The 21,053-nt window shown below is 41.2% G+C and overlaps 1 long non-coding RNA gene across 1 annotated transcript; it reads left to right on the top strand.

Annotated features, from left to right (window-relative positions):
• Positions 1 to 554: 554 nt before the first annotated feature.
• LOC122464827 lies at positions 555 to 19,132 on the top strand. The gene is made up of 5 exons (XR_006289219.1): positions 555 to 665; positions 12,587 to 12,714; positions 15,566 to 15,688; positions 18,089 to 18,191; positions 18,605 to 19,132. It is a non-coding gene; the product is annotated as an uncharacterized LOC122464827 (long non-coding RNA).
• The last annotated feature ends 1,921 nt before the right edge of the window (positions 19,133 to 21,053 follow it).

The following is a 21,053-nucleotide window of genomic DNA, read 5'->3' as shown; positions in this document are numbered from 1 at the left end:
GCTTTTACAATGAACTGAGTTTCAACACAGAAACCTAGTGACTTATACAGATCTTCCTTGCATGGGCAAGTGGCACAACTACAGAGATCCCTGAACTGACTACAAATATTACATTTCCACAAGGTCAAGAAAGTGTGCCTAAGCAATCAAGTGAAAATTATCTAGGGACTTTTTCAAACAAATGTTAGCTCACAAAAGGCAGCCATTTACCTGCCCATCCTAAAAAATATTTGTTAGTTAACTAATAAAGACTATACTTACAGTGGCATTTATTCAGTACATTAACTTACACATATATGAAATATATTAAAATATTATACACTGGCTGAAATTTTCTAAGATGCCTAAAGAATTTGGATGCCCAATTCCGATCAAAATGAATGAGAATTTGGTGTCCAAATCTCCTGAGTAGCTTAGAAACCCTCAGCCCAGAGGTTCATGCTACTTAGTGTAAAGGTTAAAAAAAATGAAGTTAGTGATACTTGGGGTAGGAAACAAATGTCTTGGAATGAGTAATAGTCCCCCCACTAATGATGTTTCTCTCTCTCCTCTCTCAAGTTACAGGATATTCTTGTGTTGTTTTTGTGTTTTCCCTCCTCCTTGTTACTGTCTGTGTATGGGTGTGTGCCTCACACTGTGACTTCTTCCCCAAAAGTCTAAAAAAGGTACACTATGAGTTTGGAGGAATGCAGACATGAGCACATAGTGGGATGTTCTTTACATGGTCTTTTGGATGTAATGTAAAGCAGAGGTCCTGACTAGAGCTGAGTGAAATTTTTCAGCTATAACTTTTTTGGGGTGAAAAATGCAGATTCAGCAACACTGAAACATTTTGCAAATTCATGTTGGTGTTTGCATCAGAAACAAAAACTGAAACATTTCATTCTGACATTTTTGAAAATAAGTTTCAATTTTTCAATTCAAAATGACTTTTTGTCTCAAAATGTTCTCCAATTTTATTAAATAGAGCTCAAAAATTATTTTTTAAATGATCAATTTGCAGAAAATTTCAAAAAATGTTTTTGGTCAACCTGAAACAATTTTTTATTTTTCAGAATGGTCAGCAAACCAAAATATTAGTCATTCTCACAGCTCTATTCCTGACCACTTGTCATTAAAGATCCCTGGGCAGCTTTTGCAAGAACAGGAGTATTTGCCCCAGTGTTCTAATCAAACACCACTTTAAGAATTACATCCTGCCTAATGATTGCAAATTCCACCTGCAGTTTCAAATTGGACATAGTATTCTTCACTTCCTGTCCTAAACTATTGTCAGGCATTGTTGTGATGCTGCTAAACAGATGCTACATTCAACAGCAGAGTTGATTGACGTTGTAAAATGTGTGGAATTATTACCATAAAAATGGTGGTGAGGGGGGAGATGTATTTGTCTATTAATGAAAAATCTATTTGGGTCTATCACCCTGGAGAAACTGCTGAAGTACAGCTTAGTCATAGCAACAGTATGAGCCACCTCTCCTGTAATATTGCCAAGGTCAGTGAGACATGTGGTGACGTGCTGTAGAAATGCTGATGATTACTCAAGTTACGAGATGCTTGGGGGCTGTTTTAAGCTATAAAACTTGTTTTCCAAACAATGTTGGAGGAGAGCATCTGTAATTTGCTCCTTTTAGGGCCAATGCCATCTCTATCTCTTTTTTGAACAAGTTTCCCCCACATGTGCACCAAATTCAAGAAAGAAAAATGCCTTTAGAATTTAAATGGAGAATTTAAATGAGGCAGTTATGTTATAAGATCTTGTAAATGTACAGTGTGTGAAAATCGGAGCCATATAGAGTTGTAAATGAGAACAAAATGCGACTCTTCCATTGTGCCTGCTCTTTAGATAAGCAGTAGATTTCAACCATTAGCAGGCTAAGTCATTCAACTGTTACCAGTACTAAAGGCCAGATGCTGTATATTACTCCACGAGTAGTCCCACAGATCTCAGTAAGACTAGTCAAGTAGTAAGATACTATTCAATATGAGTAAGAATGGCAGAGTCTGGCCATAAATGAATAAATAAATAAAGTCGATAACATTAAAATGCAGTATTTCTCAAAAGACATATCCATGCCTTTAAGAAAATAATTAAAGCAAAATTTAAAACAATTCAGAGGACAGTAATATCTCACCATAGCATCTGTAAGTAACAAAATCATCATAGTTACACAGCATCAATAGACACTGAGTCCTGACTGTAATTCCTGTCAAAGGATAGTTTACATGATTGTAAAGTAAAATTGATGGGGTTGCATGCATGGAACCAACAGCAGAATTTGGCCCTATGGCTGTGATTTCTTTAATGGGTATCAAAATGCAACTCTGGTTTATGCGGAGGGAACTGTATTGGCTTCAGCAGAATTTGAATTTGGTTGTGAATATACTTTGTGACCTCAATGCAGTATCTAGCTTCACATATAGTGTATGGGAGTAGATTACAAGGCCAGAAGGCACCATTGTGATGTCTAGTCTACGTTTTGTATAATACAGGCCATAGAATTCCCCCATAAAAAGACATCCAATTTGATTTTAAAATTACCAGTGATGGAGAATCCACCACCATCCTTGGTCAATTGTTAATTACCCTCACTGTTAAAAATGTATGCCTTATTTCCAGTCTGATTTTGTCTAACTTTAATTTCCAGCCATTAGATCTTGTTATACTGTTGCCTGATAGAATGAAGAGCCAATTAGCAAATATTTGTTCCCCATGTAGGCACTTACAGATTGTGATCAAGTCACTTCTTAACCTTCTCTTTGTTAAGATAAATAGATTGAGCTTTTTGAGTCTCTCACTACAAGGCATCCTATCCCTTTATAATTCTATAATCTCATGGTTCTTCTCTGAACCCCTCTCAAATTTATCAGCATCTCTCTTTTGAACTGTGAACATCAGAACTGGACACAGTATTCTTGCACTTGAACCACTGCCAAACCACAGAGATAAAATAACCTCTCTACTTTTAATCAAGATTCCCATTTGTGGATCCAAGGATCTTATTCGCCCTTTTGGCTACAGCATTGCATTGGGAACTCACATTCAGCTGATTATCTACCATGACCGCCAAACCTTTTTCAGAATCGCTGCTTCCCAGGATAAAGTCCCACATCTTGTAAGTATGTTCTACTTTCTTTGTTCCTAGATGTATACATTTAGCCATATTAAAACACACATTGTTTGCTTGTGCCCAGTTTACCAAGCAATCCAAATCGCTCTACATCAGCGGCCTCTTGTCTTCATTATTTACCACTTCCCCAATTTTTGGGTCATGTGCAAACTTTATCAGTGATGAGATTTTATGTTCTCTTCCAGGTCATTGAGAAAAATGTTAAATAGCATAGGGCCAAGAATCAAACCCTGCAGGGCCCACCTAGAAAACACATCTGCTCAATGAAGACTCCCCATTTACAATTACATTTTCAGAACTATCAGTTAGCCATCTTTTAATCCATTTAATATGTGCCATGTTAATTTTGTACCATTCTAGTTTAACAAAAATGCCATGTGGTACCAAGTCAAATGCCTTACAGAAGTCTAAATATATTACCTCAAATACTATTACCTTTATCAATCAAACTTGTTATCTCATCAAAAACATGTATAAAGTTAGTCTGACAGGATTAATTTTCCATAAACCCCATTGATTGGCATTAATTATATTACTTTCCTTTAGTTCTTTATTAATGGAGTCCCATATCAGCCATTCCATTATCTTGTCCAATATCGATGTCAAACTAACAGGTCTATAGTTACCCAGGTCCTCCCATTTACCCTTTTTGAAATATTAGCAAATTAGTTTTCTTCCAGCCTTCCGGAACTTCCTGAATATTCTAAGACTTACTGAAAATCAACATTAATGGTCCAGCAAACTCCTCCGCCAGCTCTTTAAAACTCTTGGATACAAGTTATAGGGACCTGCTGATTTAAAAGTGTCTAACGTTGTAGCTGCTTTTTAACATCCTCATGGGTTACTAATGGAGGACCTGGAGGGAAGACAGTGTATTTTTTTAGGATTCAGGGAACTCAGAACGGATCATTGTGGTTCTTAATGGTAGGGATTGTTTACATACAGACCAGGCAAACTATCAACAACATGGACATGGTGAAGGGTCAAATCACCTGATTTTGCTGAAGGAGCTATGTAAAGGCCAAAAATACATTAAAAATTCATGGACCAAGGCCTGTAGAAAATAGGAAGCACTGCACCCTCAGTTTTGCGAGCAAATTTATATCAGATTTAAATGTATGACAACAAACTTGAGCTAAGTGAAAGTCTTAATGGGGTGTGGCTTTGAAATCTGCAGAGTGGCATGTATCTTGCAGCAAGTGATATGTAATCGCTGTAATCACAGAGCAGCAGCAATAGTAATGTCTCATACTCATGAGCTCCTGAGAGCAACGGGAAGGTCAGAGAGGCTTGAGGATCACCAGGAGCAGCAGCCAGATTGGCTACATCCCCAGCTGAGTGACAGGGAGTCTTGTGTTGGGAGCTTGTGAACAGGTGGCTTTCTCACCCAGCTCTGAAACACACCTAGTGTCTTGGCACCCAGTGCTGCCCTGGCAGTTCAATTTAGTACGCTGATCTCTGCACCACCATGATGTCTCTCTTCGGATGTCTCCTGTAGTTTCATGCGGGTGCACTCACTGCTGTATTTCTTTATGAGGTGCTGCATCCTCTCCTCATACACCAGTCCTGGTCTGTGGGGTGATGCTGAAGAAGGGTGGGTCATCTTCCTCCCCATCCCTTTGGGATGCTGTGCATCACTGGCTAAGTATGGCAGGAACTATCCCAGAACATAGAAATTGCCAGACTGGCTCAGACCCAAGGTCTGTCTAGCCCCTTATCTTGTGTCCGACATTGGCCAGTACCAGATGATTCATGGGAGGGTGCACAACTGCCCACATGGCTCTCCCCAACTCAGCTCTGGCAGGAGTGGGTGTGCCTCCGAGCCTCAGCCTGGTCACGGTAAGTAGAGCCCTGCAAATCCACAGACAATTTTTTCAGATTGTAGATTGGCTGCAGATACACATTTTTGTATCCGTGCATGGCTCTAATTAGGATAACTCTACACATTCTTGACATACATATAAATATCCAATACCTTTTTTGAATTTTGCTAAGTTCTTGGGCTCATTGACTTCCTGTGGCAACGAGTTCCACAGTTCAATCACACATTGTGTGATAATGTATTGCCTTTTATCAGATTTGAATTTGCCACCTTTCAGTTTCCTTGAATGTGCCCTTGTTTTTGTGTTATGAGACAAAGAACAGAAGTTCCTGATCTACCTTCCCTAGGCCTAGATCATTCTTATTTTATTTATCATGTCCCCTCTGATTCGTTTCCTTTGTAAGGTAAACAATCCCAATCTTTTCTCTCTCTCTCTTCATAGGAGAGTTGTTCCAGGCCCTTGATCATTTGGATTGCTTTTCTATTAACCCTTTCCAGTTCTGCAATCTCCTTTTTTGAGATGGGATGACCAGTATTGCACACAGTATCCCAGACGATGTTGCAGCATTGATTTGTATAAAGACTTTATAAAATTCTCCATAATATTCACCATCCCATTCCTTATGTGCCCTAACATCTTGTTCGCTCTTTTAACTATAGCTGCATGTTGAGCAGAGGTCTTCATTGAGCTGTCCACAATGATGACTAGGTCCCTTTCTTGAGTGGATAACTCCCCTTAAGAGCAAAAATTCCAATTGCGCCTAGCCCTTATGCAGAACACACAACTGGAGGCTCCTTGTGCCCTCTCTCCACACACGCACCGATCCAATCTAGTCCAGCACAAATAATGAAGAGACATTGAACATTTAATACAAAACAAGTCTCATTAGACGATTAACTACTATTTACTCATTGTGCTAAGACAAAGAAAGGGATTAGAATACTTGAAAGCATTTTTTTTACTATTAGTCAAAATGTCTTTCCTCTCCACAAAAGACTTACCTAATAAGAATGAAATAGTGCCCCCAAACCTCTGCCTGTCCAGATTAAAAATCAGATATAACATTACATGGTTAGAACATCAATTCTTGGACAATCCACTGAACTCAGTTTGGTTACAGAGAGCCTCATTCTGTTCTCAATTACCAGTGTGAATCAGGAGTACAGTGCATTGAAGACTTACAGCAGTGTAATAAACATCAGAATCAGGCCCATAATAAAACCTTAATGTATTCTGAAGCCTTACCACCACACACCCATATATACACTACAGAGATTGGGAAAAGGCCAATTTAGAAAATGTGATGTGTTGAGTACATGATTCAGTTCTGTTGTGATCTGAGCAAGGCTTTTCAGAAGCATTGCAGGATTCCTGCTTTCAGTTGCTATTATAATGGATAGACAGTGTAGCGAAGCTGAACAGAAGAGGAAGGAGGAGGAAAGACTGGAAATAATTGAAGACTAACAGGAGAGAGCATGAACAAAATCAGACTCTTCTTCTGACTAAAATACCTATAAATAAGATGTGCCTACAAAAGATCTCAAAGATAATTAAACGAGTGCAGTTCTAAACATGGCATCTGATAGAAATTAATGGTGGAATTTCCCTAAGCTTTCGGGCACAATTGGGCAGCTGCATTCTCCAAATGGGGCTTGGCACATGTTTGGGGGGCTCAGTGGGTCTTTCAGACAGGTTATTAGTTGCACCCAAATGGACTGAGTGCCCTGAGACATGTGGTCTAAGGTATGGTCAAAGGGCTGACTGCTCTATCAGGACAGAAGCACTCAAAGGCCTGTCAAGGTTCCTTCCCCACTCTGAACCCTAGGATACAGATGTGGGGACTGCATGAAAAAACCCCTAAGCTTATTTTTACCAGCTTAGGTTAAAACTTCCCCAAGGTACAAACTATTTTACCTTTTGTCCCTGGACCTTATTGCTGCCACCACCAAGCATCTAACAAATATAACAGGGAAAGAGCCCACTTGGAAACGTCTTTCCCCCCCAAATCCCCCCAAGCCCTACACCCCCTTTCCTGGGGGAGGCTTGATAAAAAATCCTCATCAATTTGCATAGGTGAACGCAGACCCAAACCCTTGGATCTTAAGAACAATGAAAAAGCAATCAGGTTCTTAAAAGACGAATTTTAATTAAAGAAAAAGTAAAAGAATCACCTCTGTAAAATCAGGATGGTAAATACCTTACAGGGTAATCAGATTCAACGCATAGAGAATCCCACTAGGCAAAACCTTAAGATACAAAAAGACACAAAAACAGGAATATACATTCCATTCAGCACAACTTATTTTATCAGCCATTTAAACAAAACAGAATCTAATGCATATCTAACTAGATTGCTTATTAACCCTTTACAGGAGTTCTGACCTACATTCCTGCTCTGATCCTGGAAAAAGACAACACAGACAGAGAGAGAGAACCCTTTGTTTCCCTCCCCTCCAGCTTTGAAAGTATCTTGTCTCCTCATTGGTCATTTTGGTCAGGTGCCAGCGAGGTTATCCTAGCTTCTTAACCCTTTACAGGTGAAAGGGTTTTTCCTCTGGCCAGGAGGGATTTAAAGGTGTTTACCCTTCCCTTTATATTTATGACATGCCCCCATGTGTTCAGCCAGATGCTTCTGATTTATTTGTGTCAGGGGCATGAGTAAACCAGCAGGCACAGATTAAGCTACTCAGGCTTAATTCAGGTTAACTACAATACAATGGATGGAAAATGGGAGTGGGGAGGACTGGAGGAAATCACCAAATCCTAAATGTAGCTAGTATTGACCCTTTACTTCTAGTTATTAGTTAACAAATATATGCAGCCATGTGCTCAGTGATACATCATAGGCAACTGAAGAGCAAGAGCAAGTGAGGGCTGGGGAGTCAAACTCACAATTTATATTGGCTACTAACCATCTCCAAAAAGGTCAGTAGCAAACAGTTCATGGAGCACATTTTGATAGGAAATTTTTTCAGTCCAAACATTTAGACCAGTTCTAATCACTAAAGCACCATAAGCATTTATAAGGCCATACTTTCCTTTACAATAAGTCTCCTTTACTCCGCTCTGGCAATATAAAGGAGACTTAACATTTTTACACCTGTTTTATACTCCTGGGGAATTCACTAAGAACAGTGGGAACAATTCACTAAGCAGGCAGGCTGCTACATTCTGCTCTGCCTGAGGGAACAGAGCCTGCCTCACACCTACCTCTTCAGAAACACCCCAAAGCCCTGCCCCTCTAGGCCGAGTGTGCCACAGTAGCAAGTGAGAGGGACAGAGTGTCCGTCTCTCTCACACGCACGACTGCCCAGCCCCACCCCACCCCGGCGGTGATTTATGTCTCTACCGGCTGCTCTGGTGCCCAAACCAACCTGCCTGTACTGCCAGGGAGGGGGCGCATGACCGCTCTTGCGGCTTCCCTTTGCTTCCCCATCAGAAGTAATTTTTCTGAGGGGAAGCAAACAAATCTATGGGGGCCATGAATTCTGCGCAAGCGCAGTGAGACAGAATTCTCCCAGAAGTAACTGTTGTTCGTTTTATTTCCCGGTGATCTCCTACTTAAGAGCAGTTACTGGCTGTGCAGACACACTGGCTCCTGGGTGGCCCTGAGGAGATGTGGCCTCCACTGCATCCTCATCCCTATCAAGTGATAGGTATCTTTCCTGCTGGGAAAATGGGTAGGGTGAATCTGAGTGGTGTTGATTAAGCCCCACTACGTGGTTTGGTGAGGATAGCGCTTGGGAAGGTGGACTATTTGAAACACTTGGTATATCTACTGATTCCAAACAGCATGACAGTACTACCCTGCTCTGCGTATAACTGAGTCCCATGATCAGAAGATCCTTGAGTGAATGAGCTGAGTGCTCCTGCCTGGGATAAGATGGACAAGCAGAATAACCTGGGAAATAAGAACATAGAAGTCTGAGGAGATGAACAGTCATGTCTCTGCAAACAGCTCAGTATCCAAGAGCGACAGTGTCACAACTGGGATTTTGGCCTCATAGCTCTAACACACACAGGGTGAGGGCTGGGTCATTACACATGTCAGTGCTGAGACTGCTTAGGGAGTCAAGTGGCATTGCATGGTGAGCAATGTTCACACTGGATGAGTGAGCCATCAGCAAGGGGCCCCTGAAAGAGATTATTGATGTGGGGACTTGTTTGTCCAGAGTAGTGGTACTGAATGAAGGGGGGGGGGGGTTTACTAATTTGCTGTCTGTCTGGCCATTGCTGTGCACAGATGGTGCACAAGGGGATGCCCCGAGTGGGTGCTTTATCCTGTGCAGTGAATGCAAGGTCATTGGCTTGCTGTTCTAGCAGGGTTGCCAGGTGTCAGGATGTCTTCTGCATAGCTCTGTGCCACAGGTCTCTTCCTTTCTGTTAATGCCCTCCAGATGCTCCCATCTCTACTGCATTGATCTTGCTAGGGATCTGGTGCCACAACTGGTATGCTTGGGCTTCAGAGCTCTTTGGGACTGGGAGCCAGCAGTTCATTATTATGTAGAATTACCTGCAACACCAAGAATCTGTAAAATTAGATTTTCTTTTGCCCCCTCTTTTTGCTTACCATTCCCAGTGTTACCACTGGATCCTGCTTCTACCCCCAAGCTGTAGGCTTTCCCCTGGTCTTGTTCCTGCCACTGCACCAGCTGCCTTAACCAAAACACTCAGATTGTCACTTTAAACCCTCCCTTTGTATGCTGTACACCTCTGCATTAGCAGACCTCATTATTATATGGCAATAGACATTTACATATGCAAATCGGGTTAATGAGAGCAGAACTGTGCAGGATGGCACTCCAGAAGTATTTGCATATCTAGTTTTAAAAATACCATACATATTTCAGTGTTCTTCCCCTAGCTGAGCAGCCAGGGCACAGTATCTTCAGTGGTGATTATGTTTGCATGCCCCAGAGCAGTGGCCACTATCTGAGCTGTCGTCTCATTTGAAAATGGTTATCAGTGGTATAATATGGTCTCATGCACCATCTTAATGAGGGGCAGTTGTGTCTCAGCCCTTTCAAGAGAACATGGGGGCTTCTGACAGGTAGGTATGTGAAATTCAGCAGGAAGAGTAGGATCTCTTACTGTGCTATCACCACACAACTTGCCATGTTGAGGACAATAGGAATAGTGATAGGCAGGGGTGAGCTGGAGCTGGTTTGCACAAACCAGTTGTTAAATTTTGAAGCCAGTTTAGAACCGGTTGTTAAAGGGGTGGGCAAACTCCGGGGCACGGGACTGTCCTGTCCGGCCTGCCTGAGCTCTCGGCTGGGGAGGCTCCCCTGAGAAACCCTTTTTAATTTTTACTCACCCAGTGGCTCTCCAGGTCTTCAGTGGCATGTCGGTGGCGGATCCTTCACTCGCTCCGGTTCTTCGGTGGCACTTCAGCGGCAGGTCCATCAGTGCCGCCGAAGATCTGGGGCGACTGAAGGAAACGGGTCTTCAGCTTTCGCCAGCTCATCACTGGGGATAGGGACAGCAATGTAATTATCTGGCATGGATCTCTGGGGGTAGATCTGAGCCCTGAGGCATTCTGTAATAAGGCACCACAAAATATGTTTGCTCTCTAGGTCACTAACCACCAAAATCAAGAGGTCTCCATTTTGGATGATTTACAAACAGCCAATGAAAAGCCCTGTTTCTCACCACTCACTGTTCTACCCTCTTCCATTGGTGGACTAGACAGTCTACTCTCCATCTCTGAATAATATCCCTGCTCACTATGTAAAGGGATTCCATATTCATAAGCAGACTATGGACTACAGTTTCTTAAAAGAAGCAGGTTTCAGAGTAACAGCCGTGTTAGTCTGTATTCGCAAAAAGAAAAGGAGTACTTGTGGCACCTTAGAGGTGCCACAAGTACTCCTTTTCTTTTTAAAAGAAGCAGCTTTTACAGATCATTTCTTTAGCAGCCCTTTTCTAAAGGAGCAATCTGAATGCATTTTCAACGTAAAGTTCCTTGGGCACTATTCTCTGCCAATGGCTGCTATTCCTGGATGTGTGACAATTCTTAGCCCAGTCCTCACTGCTGTGATAAGCAAATTTTGGATATATTCTGAAGGCCAGCAGATCTTTCATGGCAATGGTAAAAGTCCTCTTTCTTATGCTCCCATTGAAGCTAGCACTCTGCTTGAATTCTGCCGGGACATGGACTGTCACAACTTCTTAAACAACTCCAGGGCACTTATGACTGGGTAGCTCATTGTAAATAGCACAGAGTTGATTTCTTATGGACAAGTTTCAGAGTAACAGCTGTGTTAGTCTGTATTCGCAAAAAGAAAAGGAGTACTTTTGGCACCTTAGAGACTAACCAATTTATTTGAGCATAAGCTTTCGTGAGCTACAGCTCACTTCATCGGATGCATACTGTGGAAAATACAGAAGATGTTTGTTTTTATACACACAAATAATGAAAAAATGGGTGTTTACCACTACAAAAGGTTTTCTCTCCCCCCACCCCACTCTCCTGCTGGTAATAGCTTATGTAAAGTGATCACTCTCCTTACAATGTGTATGATAATCAAGGTGGGCCATTTCCAGCACAAATCCAGGTTTTCTCCCCCCCCCGACACACACACACAAACCTACTACAGGACAGGCCTAACAAAGAAAATAACAGAACGCCACTAGCCGTCACCTTCAGCCCCCAACTAAAACCCCTCCAACGCATTATCAAGGATCTACAACCTATCCTGAAGGATGACCCAACACTCTCACAAATCTTGGGAGACAGGCCAGTCCTTGCCTACAGACAGCCCCCCAACCTGAAGCAAATATTCACCAGCAACCACATACCACACAACAGAACCACTAACCCAGAAACCTATCCTTGCAACAAAGCCCGTTGCCAACTGTGCCCACATATCTATTCAGGGGACACCATCACAGGGCCTAATCACATCAGCCACACTATCAGAGGCTCGTTCACCTGCACATCTACCAATGTGATATATGCCATCATGTGCCAGCAATGCCCCTCTGCCATGTACATTGGTCAAACTGGACAGTATCTACGTAAAAGAATAAATGGACACAAATCAGATGTCAAGAATTATAACATTCATAAACCAGTCGGAGAACACTTCAATCTCTCTGGTCGTGCGATTACAGACATGAAAGTTGCGATATTACAACAGAAAAACTTCAAATCCAGACTCCAGCGAGAGACTGCTGAATTGGAATTCATTTGCAAATTGGCTACAATTAACTTAGGCTTGAATAGAGACTGGGAATGGTTGAGTCATTATAAAAAGTAACCTATTTCCCCTTGTTTATTCCTTCCCCCCCACCGTTCCTCAGACGTTCTTGTTAAACCCTGGATTTGTGCTGGAAATGGCCCACCTTGATTATCATACACATTGTAAGGCGAGTGATCACTTTACATAAGCTATTACCAGCAGGAGAGTGGGGTGGGGGGAGAGAAAACCTTTTGTAGTGATAAACACCCATTTTTTCATGATTTGTGTGTATAAAAACAAACATCTTCTGTATTTTCCACAGTATGCATCCGATGAAGTGAGCTGTAGCTCACGAAAGCTTATGCTCAAATAAATTGGTTAGTCTCTAAGGTGCCACAAGTACTCCTTTTCTTATGGACAAGGGAACACTGAGCAAATTTCTCTGCAGGTGTCTGCCCTGGTTATTGCTGTCCTGGTGTCTATGTGCCTGCATTAAGTGGAAACTGTCTTGGCTATCTCATAGAGGGCACCACCTACCCCGTGGCAGATCGCAGAGAACAACTTACCACACTGCAGGTGAGTATGTCCCCTTGTTCAATACCATGTTCAGGGGTCTATAATGCAGGTGCCATGGATGTTTACTGATGTGGTCTTTCATTTTTAATTCAAATGGGTTAAAATCTGTTGCAATACCCCTTATATGTTGACAGTCTTCTCCTGCAACTCTTCTCCTGCAACTATTCTCAGCAGGCCTAATATGACTGATGTGATGAATTGTCCATGCTCATCCAAAAAATATTTACAGTTTTGACAGCTTGTATATTTCCTGGGTCTGTGTTGGTTCTTCGAGTTCCCCAACTGTCACTAAATAAGCCCTGCAAGTCTTCCTGCTGAGTGACTGGGTCCAAGAGCAATGTAGGAACACTTCTGCATTTGGCAACAATTAGGCACAGAGGTAGATCAGCAGCATAATCTAATAAGATTTTTGAAAACCTCTGAGCCTCAACATGCAGGTAGTGTCAGAGCACCCAACCAGGATGGGTGCCTCCAGAAAGGGCTAAAACTTCACAACTTCAGCACTGCTCACCCTGAGAATTCCTTTGAGTTTAAGAACAGGCTGAACCAAGCACTCAAATTCTAAAGGTGACAATTCAGCATTTTAGTCCTAACTTATGGCTGAATTTTTTTTCTTCTCCATACAATTCTACCCTCCTGGTTTATGAAGAAAAGGCGAGGCAAAAATGCTAATTGCTAAAAATACTACTTATGGGGCTAGTAGAAGGTGATCTTTTACACTCTGTTATGCTTTTGAAATACAAATGTTTGACTATGTCAGATAGTCTTTATTTTTGTTGTTGTTATTGCAGATGTCTCTGTCTCAATATACTTACTTCTTCCATTAGTTTATATTTAAAGTTCACACTTCTGTGTTTCTGTCATCAAAATGTATTGCCTCATATAGTGGGAGATTAGAAGCAAAGTATTATGTTTAGGGAATGATGGCATAGGAGGTGTCCTGTTTTACATAGCCCAGGGATCTCAAATTCAAATCACCACGAGGGCCACATGAGGATTAGTACATTGGCCCGAGGGCCGCATCACTGACACTTTTTCATATAAAGATACAAAAGCCCCCCCTCTGTCCCCGCCCCCACTCCACCCCTCCCATGAGGCTCCACCCCTGCCCCGCCTCTTCCCACTCCTTCCCCGCCCCCATTCCAACCCCTTCCCCAAAGTCCCAACCCCAACTCCGCCCCCTTCCTGCCCCATTCCAACCTCTTCCCCAAATCTCCGCCCCTGCCCCACCTCTTCTCCTCCTCCTCCCCTGAGCACACGGCTCCCCACTCCTCCCCGCTCCCTCCTGGAAAGCACTAAGCACCACCAAACAGCTGTTTGGTGGCGGGAAGCACCTGGCGGGAGGTAGGCAGAGGAGCAGGGATGTGGCGTGCTGGGGCGGAGCGGGGGCGGCGGGTGAGAGGAGCTTGGGACCGCAGGAAATAACTCTGGGGGCGGGGACCTTGGTGGGATGCAGCAAATAACTCTGCAGGCCGCAGCCGTGTGTTTGAGACCCCTGACATAGCCAATAACCCCACAGTGGCTAAACCAGAAGGGCAAAGAGAACTAGATCATTGCTAGGGAAATGGAGCACTCCTCTCATTATCATTATTATATTGGAAGTATAATATGGATTTTTTTAAAGTCATACAGAAAGTTTCTTGCTCTCCCCTTTCAAGTCAGTACTGTATCTCCACAGCTCTATTTAAAATCCAGTGGCTTTTCATCCAATGCCTCCCATCTCAGCAGCACCATTCTTACTGCATAGCCAATTCAGAGAACCATTAACAAGAATAAATCTGCCTGCTCCCTCCCTTTTCCCTCCTCTCACTTTACTACTGTTCCCTTGCACTGAGCCAAATTCAATGCCAAACACCTCTGACCACGCCACTCATATAACTCTTTATGATATAGGAAGGGCTACACCTGGGCTTACACTCGTACAGAACAATTAGTTTTTATAATGTGGTATTCTTTCTATCTCACTATCTAACTGTATTTTTTCAGGATACTTTTTCAAGTTGTATGTTTGATCTAATACTGAAAAATAAAATCCTTATACAGAAGCATAGGTTCCAAGACCAGAAGGGTCCACTGTGATCACCTAGTCTGACCTCCTGTGTAACACAGGCCATAGAACTCCCCCAAAATAATTCCTAGAGCAGATCTTTCAGAAAGACATCCAAGCTTGATTAAAAGATTCTGGGAAAGCAAACAATACAAAAATACTATCCGAGCTGTCTTCTCATTTGAAAATGGTTATCAGTGGAAGCTAAATACATTTGGTGGTATCAGTTTTCGTTGTATTCTGTATTGTATGTGAGTACTTCAAGATTCTGTATATGGGGGAGCTTTATTAGAAACCAATTCTCCATTGAGAACACTTCAGTCTCTCTGCTCACTCAATTGCAGACCTCAAAGTGGCAATTCTTCAACAAAAGCTTAAAAAACAGACTCCAACGTGAAGCTGCAGAACTGGAATTAATTTGCAAACTGGATACCATCAGATTAGGCCTGAATAAAGACTGGGATGGTTGGGTCATTACAAAACCTAAACTTAATTTCCCCAATATTAATTTCTCCCTACTGTTACTCACACCTTCTTGTCAACTGTCTGTAATGGGCCACTCTCTTACCACTTCAAAAGTTATTTCTCCTCCCTTGGTATCCTGCTGTTAATTGATTTATCTCGTTAGACCGACCTCACACTTGGTAAAGCAACCCACATCCTGTAATGTATTTATACCTGCTCCTGTATCTTTTACTTCATACATTTGATGAAGTGGGTTCTCACCCACGAAAGCTTATGCCCAAATAAATTTGTTAGTCTCTAAGGTGCCACAAGGACTCCTCTTTTTTTTTGCTGATACAGACTAACACGGCTACCACTGAAACAATTCTCCATAGAGACCTCTGGAGGCTTAGACCTACCCAAGAGTGATCCAGGTGCCAGAATGAAAGGAGGAAACTCATTATACAGAGGTGCACTTCTGAGGTATGAGCCAAACATGGTGAATTACAGCTCAGCGTAACATATCCTTACAAGAAATAAAAGCACTTCTAGTCTATTGTTTTTTCTTTCTTCCATACTTACTTCCCAATTTTCTTTTATTTCTTACTCTGCTTATTTTCCTCTTCCTCCAGTTCTTGTCTCCCCTATATTATTCCTTTTTTTCCTTTCTATCCTCTAACCTTCTGTTCCTCCAAAGTCTCCTTTTCTACTTCCTAACTCATCTCACGATAGCCTTTCCTTGATAACTATTCTTTTCCATCTTTTTAAGTCCTCTTCCTTCATTAGATTCCCCTCCCTTCCCTCTTCTCTCCACAGTTTACTCTCTCCCTCTAATTTAGACTGGCATACGTTCAAATAACTTACTAATATAACTATGAGCAGCAGAAGCAAAGGGAAATAGCAAACAACTTTTGTATTGTGTTAGCAGGAATTAATCAGTGTTACTGAATTCTGTCTGTTCAAAAAGTATCTGGAGTAGTTGTGAGTTTTTCATTTTCAGTAGTTGAGACTTTCCCTCGTTCTTAGCTGGTAGACTGACAAAGCAACCTGATTAAAAATGAAATGATTTCAGCAACTGTGAAATAGTGCATGACATAATGGACAACATAATGTTTACATTGGTACTGATTCTAACAGCATGCTCTTAATTCAACATAAAACTATGCTCTTCTAAAACTCAGGTACAAGGAGAACCCTTTTACAGCCAATCATATTCTAGCCCTATAAAGAATTACAATATCAATCTAAACTGGCATGTAAGGTAAAACTCACCCCCAGGCAGCTTAATTTTACACTGTAAGCAAGAGACTTACTCACCCCTTAACATCAAGAATCATAACACCGTGATTACTGCATGTAGATGCGCACAATCCCAGGAATCAATGAATGTTAGTGCTATATTTATTATCAAATCCAGTGGCTTTTGCAATTAACCCAATATGATATCTGCATGGAAGACTTAAATTAAGGAGCATCACATTACACAGAGTAAATCAATAAAGTGAAAATGCAGGTGCTGACAACACTTACAATTTGGCCTGTTATTACAACATCCCATTTCTTTGAATTGAAGGTATTTATACTTCCATTGAATCACGGCTGATATTCAAGTACTGCTAAAGATCATGATGTACAAAAACATAGCATCTAAACCAGAAATGACTTGTGTACACCACAGCCAGTTACAGCTATCGGAAAGACCTTAAAAGGTAATTTCTCCTTCAAGAGCATGTCTGGCAGTCTAGTATAGATAGGTGGATCCTTCTCCTTTAAGACAAAGAAGGACCTACCCATGTGCTCTAGAATGTGAGACAGGGTGATCCTGAGCAGAGAAATCGACAGTCTAAAAAATAAATTTCACAGTATTGGCTAAATATAAGATGTGCCAATTATAACATCTTCTGATTTTTATAAAATAAAAACTGGGTTTAGCTTTGTTTTTCTCATGATAACTGAGCAGATGAAGATAATGAGATTTATGGAAACTGAAAGTTAGTTGAAATTTGAAATAGTAAGAAAACAGAGCCTCTTTATTATTTAAAATAATAAAAACCCAAAATATTATTGGTTATCCCAGATATAATCAGTATGAGCCACATCACTATCCTTCCAGACAATAAGACAGCCATAGTATTGGCTTTTACAGTGGGCATTACATTGGCTGTACCTGAATAAGTTGGTGTTTTAGAAATCTGAATGAGAGGAAAAAGGTCTCTTACTTCTAACAGCTGGAGACATGTTTGATAACCTGAGTTCTTTAAACTTATTTGAAGTATGGCCCAAAATGTAGGTTCTGCATCAAATAAGTCATTACGGAACCTAAGTATAATAGAAATGTTTCCATTTAAAAAAAAATTCTAATGGAAACAATTTTTGTTAAGAAATAAATCATCCCCTATAGTGTCTGTAAAAACAAATTCTGCAGATTATGCTATTATTATTATGATGCTAGAATCTGAGCAGGATATAGATTAGAAATAAGTGAAACTCACTCATGTCTTTTTATTGTCCAACCCAAGAGAAACTCAAAATAGAGATATGGCCCAACCCTCAGAGTTTGGGAATTGTGGGAAATACATACACACAGTGTTTGACATATTCTGCTGTGACTCTAAGGTATTAGAACCTTCAGATTTAACATTTGGTTAATGATATAGTCCCTGATCCTGCGCCACTGAAGTTCATGGAAGTTTTGTCATTGGCTTCAACAGGTACAGGATGAGGCCTTAAGAAGCTTCATGTTTCCCTGCAACCTCCCGCTTCTGCAAGATCTCTTTCGTCCAAGATGTTTTCGTTGTACTGCTGTGTTTGCTTTTCTCATATACTATTTCTCATAACTTATGAAATCTTAAATAATGTTAGAACGTACAAATAAAATTTCAGATCCACATCTGGACTTTTCCACAACATGAGAACAGAACTGGAGAACAAACTTCGGTTTGGCTTATCAGTGAGTGAGGGGTCAGCAACTACAGAGGCTGAATTGGTATGAAAACCTCCCAATGTTCTTAGGTGCTCAGGAATGGGGTTTGGGGTCAACCCTACAACTTCAGTAAAAAGTAAATAGGCACCCTAAAGAGTGAAAAGTACATTACATCTTAACAAATTCCTTCAATTTTAACAATCTAAGGTGTTATTTGTAACAAAGACATTTATTTAATATTCTGACCTTTTAACATTACAGAGTTCCTTTTAAGTACAAATAAAATGAACTCCAGCGCCCCTCTTTTTTGGGCTTTGGTTTTTTATCTGTAGAGCTCAACTTCTTTAAAAAAAGCAAAATATTTAAAAGCAACCTCCCCTTTTTAAGCATAGCTGTTCTTATCCACGCTAAGTGGAAATCCTTGTTTAACACTGGCTTAGTTAACATGTTTTCTAACACAATACGTTTTTCCCCAGTGTGGACAAAGTCTCTGAAAAGTAGGGCTGCAGCAGGAGAGCTCGGAAATGGAACAGAATTCCTGAAAAACTCACAGGACTCATATGCTGCATCTTTGGAAATTGCTGCTATGGCAGCAAGGGACTGAACTCCTACCATAAAACTAGCTGACCTGTTAAAAAGAAGAAATTGCAAACAGCTAAACAAGGAGGTGCAAGAGAGTGGGAAATATGACTGCAATGGCAGAGAGCTCCAGGTGGTCAACAGACAGATGCTTCAAACTGCTTATGTCAGCAGTGCAAGCCTACAATATAGGAACATTCTCCCTCTCCATTGCAACCAAGTGCTGGAAGATGGAAAAAAATATCTTTGCTCTGGCTGTGACAGCAAGACTGAGGAGACAGCATTGTAAAGGATGGACATGTTTGCATGGTAAATATAGGGAGAATTCATTCAATAGAGATAGAATTGCAGATGGAAATATATAACAGGTTATATGACGATGGCGGTGAACTAAGAATAAACACAGAGTTTACCTGTTCAAACAGCCATCTCCTCTTGCACACAGTGAACAGAACAACAGCAGCATATTCTGCATAGATGTGTCTGAGAAACACAGAGGTCAAAAAGTTCCTGGAGATCTCCCCTACCGCAAACCGTTGAAAGGGCTGAAGCCTATTGCAAATAGCAAGGGAAAATGGGGTCTCTCCTTTACAACACGTTCTTCTATCAAAACACTGGTCTGTAAATTTGTAAAATACATTTTGCATAAATGTAATAATTTGGATAAAATACATCTAATTTAGCAACAAAATGACTATATGGAAGCACAAAAAGGTCAAAACCACATCTACATTATGCAAAAAAAGGGCAGGGGGCTGCTGCAGGGAAGAGTAATTTAGTAAAGACAGACATAACCTTCCTTATATTATTTAGGACATAGTTGTAGTTTGGTTAGTCCTAAAAATACATCAGTTGCATCTTTATAGGGAGCAACACAAGGACTTATTTAAATTGTGCAATTCTGTTTGTGCCCATCTCATATGCAATATTGCCAATCCCATCGTGAATGAAGTATCAAAAAATGAGATTTAAAAAAATCATAATACATGTGGGGTTCTTTTTAGTTTCTGAGCCATAGATTATACTTGTCACATTTTCAAGTTTTTTCTGCAACCATAAGATCTAGAAACATACTTTTTTCTTTTAAATGAAAGCTGAGATTCTCACATAATACTCACTTTACTCCAGGAGCTGAGGCTTGAAAAAAAAAAACAACACCAAAATCCAAATAACCAAATACGATGAGAATCACAATAAAATCATGAGAGTTGGCAACACTGCTCATGAAAATTAGGACAAATAAAGGTTCTTTATCATTAATAACCCTTGCCTAAATCACTGATACACGTGATCCAAGATGAACCACACGTTAGCCGTGAAAAATGGTAAAACAGCCGGCAAGGTATACATATCAATTCATGTAAGAAGTGCTGTACAACTGAAGGTGTATGTGCATAGGAGACTGAAAGGCTCAGGTGAGTGGTAAAGGTGAAGGTTCCATATCCTATGTCTCTAATTCAGATCCAGCATAGGGTAATAGTGGCTGAAACTGGCTACCACCTCAAGCAAGCCCATTTGCTAACCTATGGTGAAATCAGGCAGACCACTCAACACTGCAGACACACACACATGCTTAACTTTGTTAATCATGTGCACAAGTCTTTGCAGGATCATGGCTGCAGTAGTTTAGCTCCAGTTTCCAGTAGACAGATGTCCATGTCACAAAACTCACTGGCATTAACTGGAATGCTTGTTTGCATTCTAAATAAGGAGTCCAGGGCTTAAAAGGGCAGACACTGAAGTAACCTTCATTCCTGGAGGAAATTCCTCCAGATAATGTCTGAACATGAGGCAGAGTGGCAAGTCTTGCACTACTACTGCCATGCTGTATCTGCTCCGGGGATCAGTACAGACTTGGGTCTCCAGCGTTGTCAGGCCAGTACCTCTTACAAGCACGAAAGGCCTGATCCTGAGAAACACTTAGTGACTTTATTTGAAGTCAGTGGGAGTTCTGATCTTTTACACAATTTGTAAAAATACATGGGTCGTGATATCCAAATCGGAATGTCTGTGTTCTCTCTCTCTAGAGGGAAATGTATCGTGTTTGGAATTTACATTGCATCTTTCAGCCAAGGGTCTTAAAGCAATTTGAGTAGATGGGTAAAATGATCCCAGCTTTACAGATGGGGTACCTGGGGAACAGAGGGATGATATGACTTGCCCAAAGTCACACAGCCAGTCGGTCAGTGACATAGTGGGAACAGAACGCACATCTTCTGGTCCTGTGCTCTCACTGTCAGACAGCACTGCCTTTCCTACCATTAGATGTCTTTTAACAAGTGCAGTATATCTGGATAAAGACAGATCATCTGACTGTGTTTAAAACCAAATGTTTAAGAGGTTTTA

The sequence above is a fragment of the Chelonia mydas genome, chromosome 3, assembly GCF_015237465.2.
Source record: "Chelonia mydas isolate rCheMyd1 chromosome 3, rCheMyd1.pri.v2, whole genome shotgun sequence".
NCBI classification, from domain to species: domain Eukaryota; kingdom Metazoa; phylum Chordata; order Testudines; family Cheloniidae; genus Chelonia; species Chelonia mydas.
This window is presented reverse-complemented; position numbering and strand designations above follow the sequence as displayed.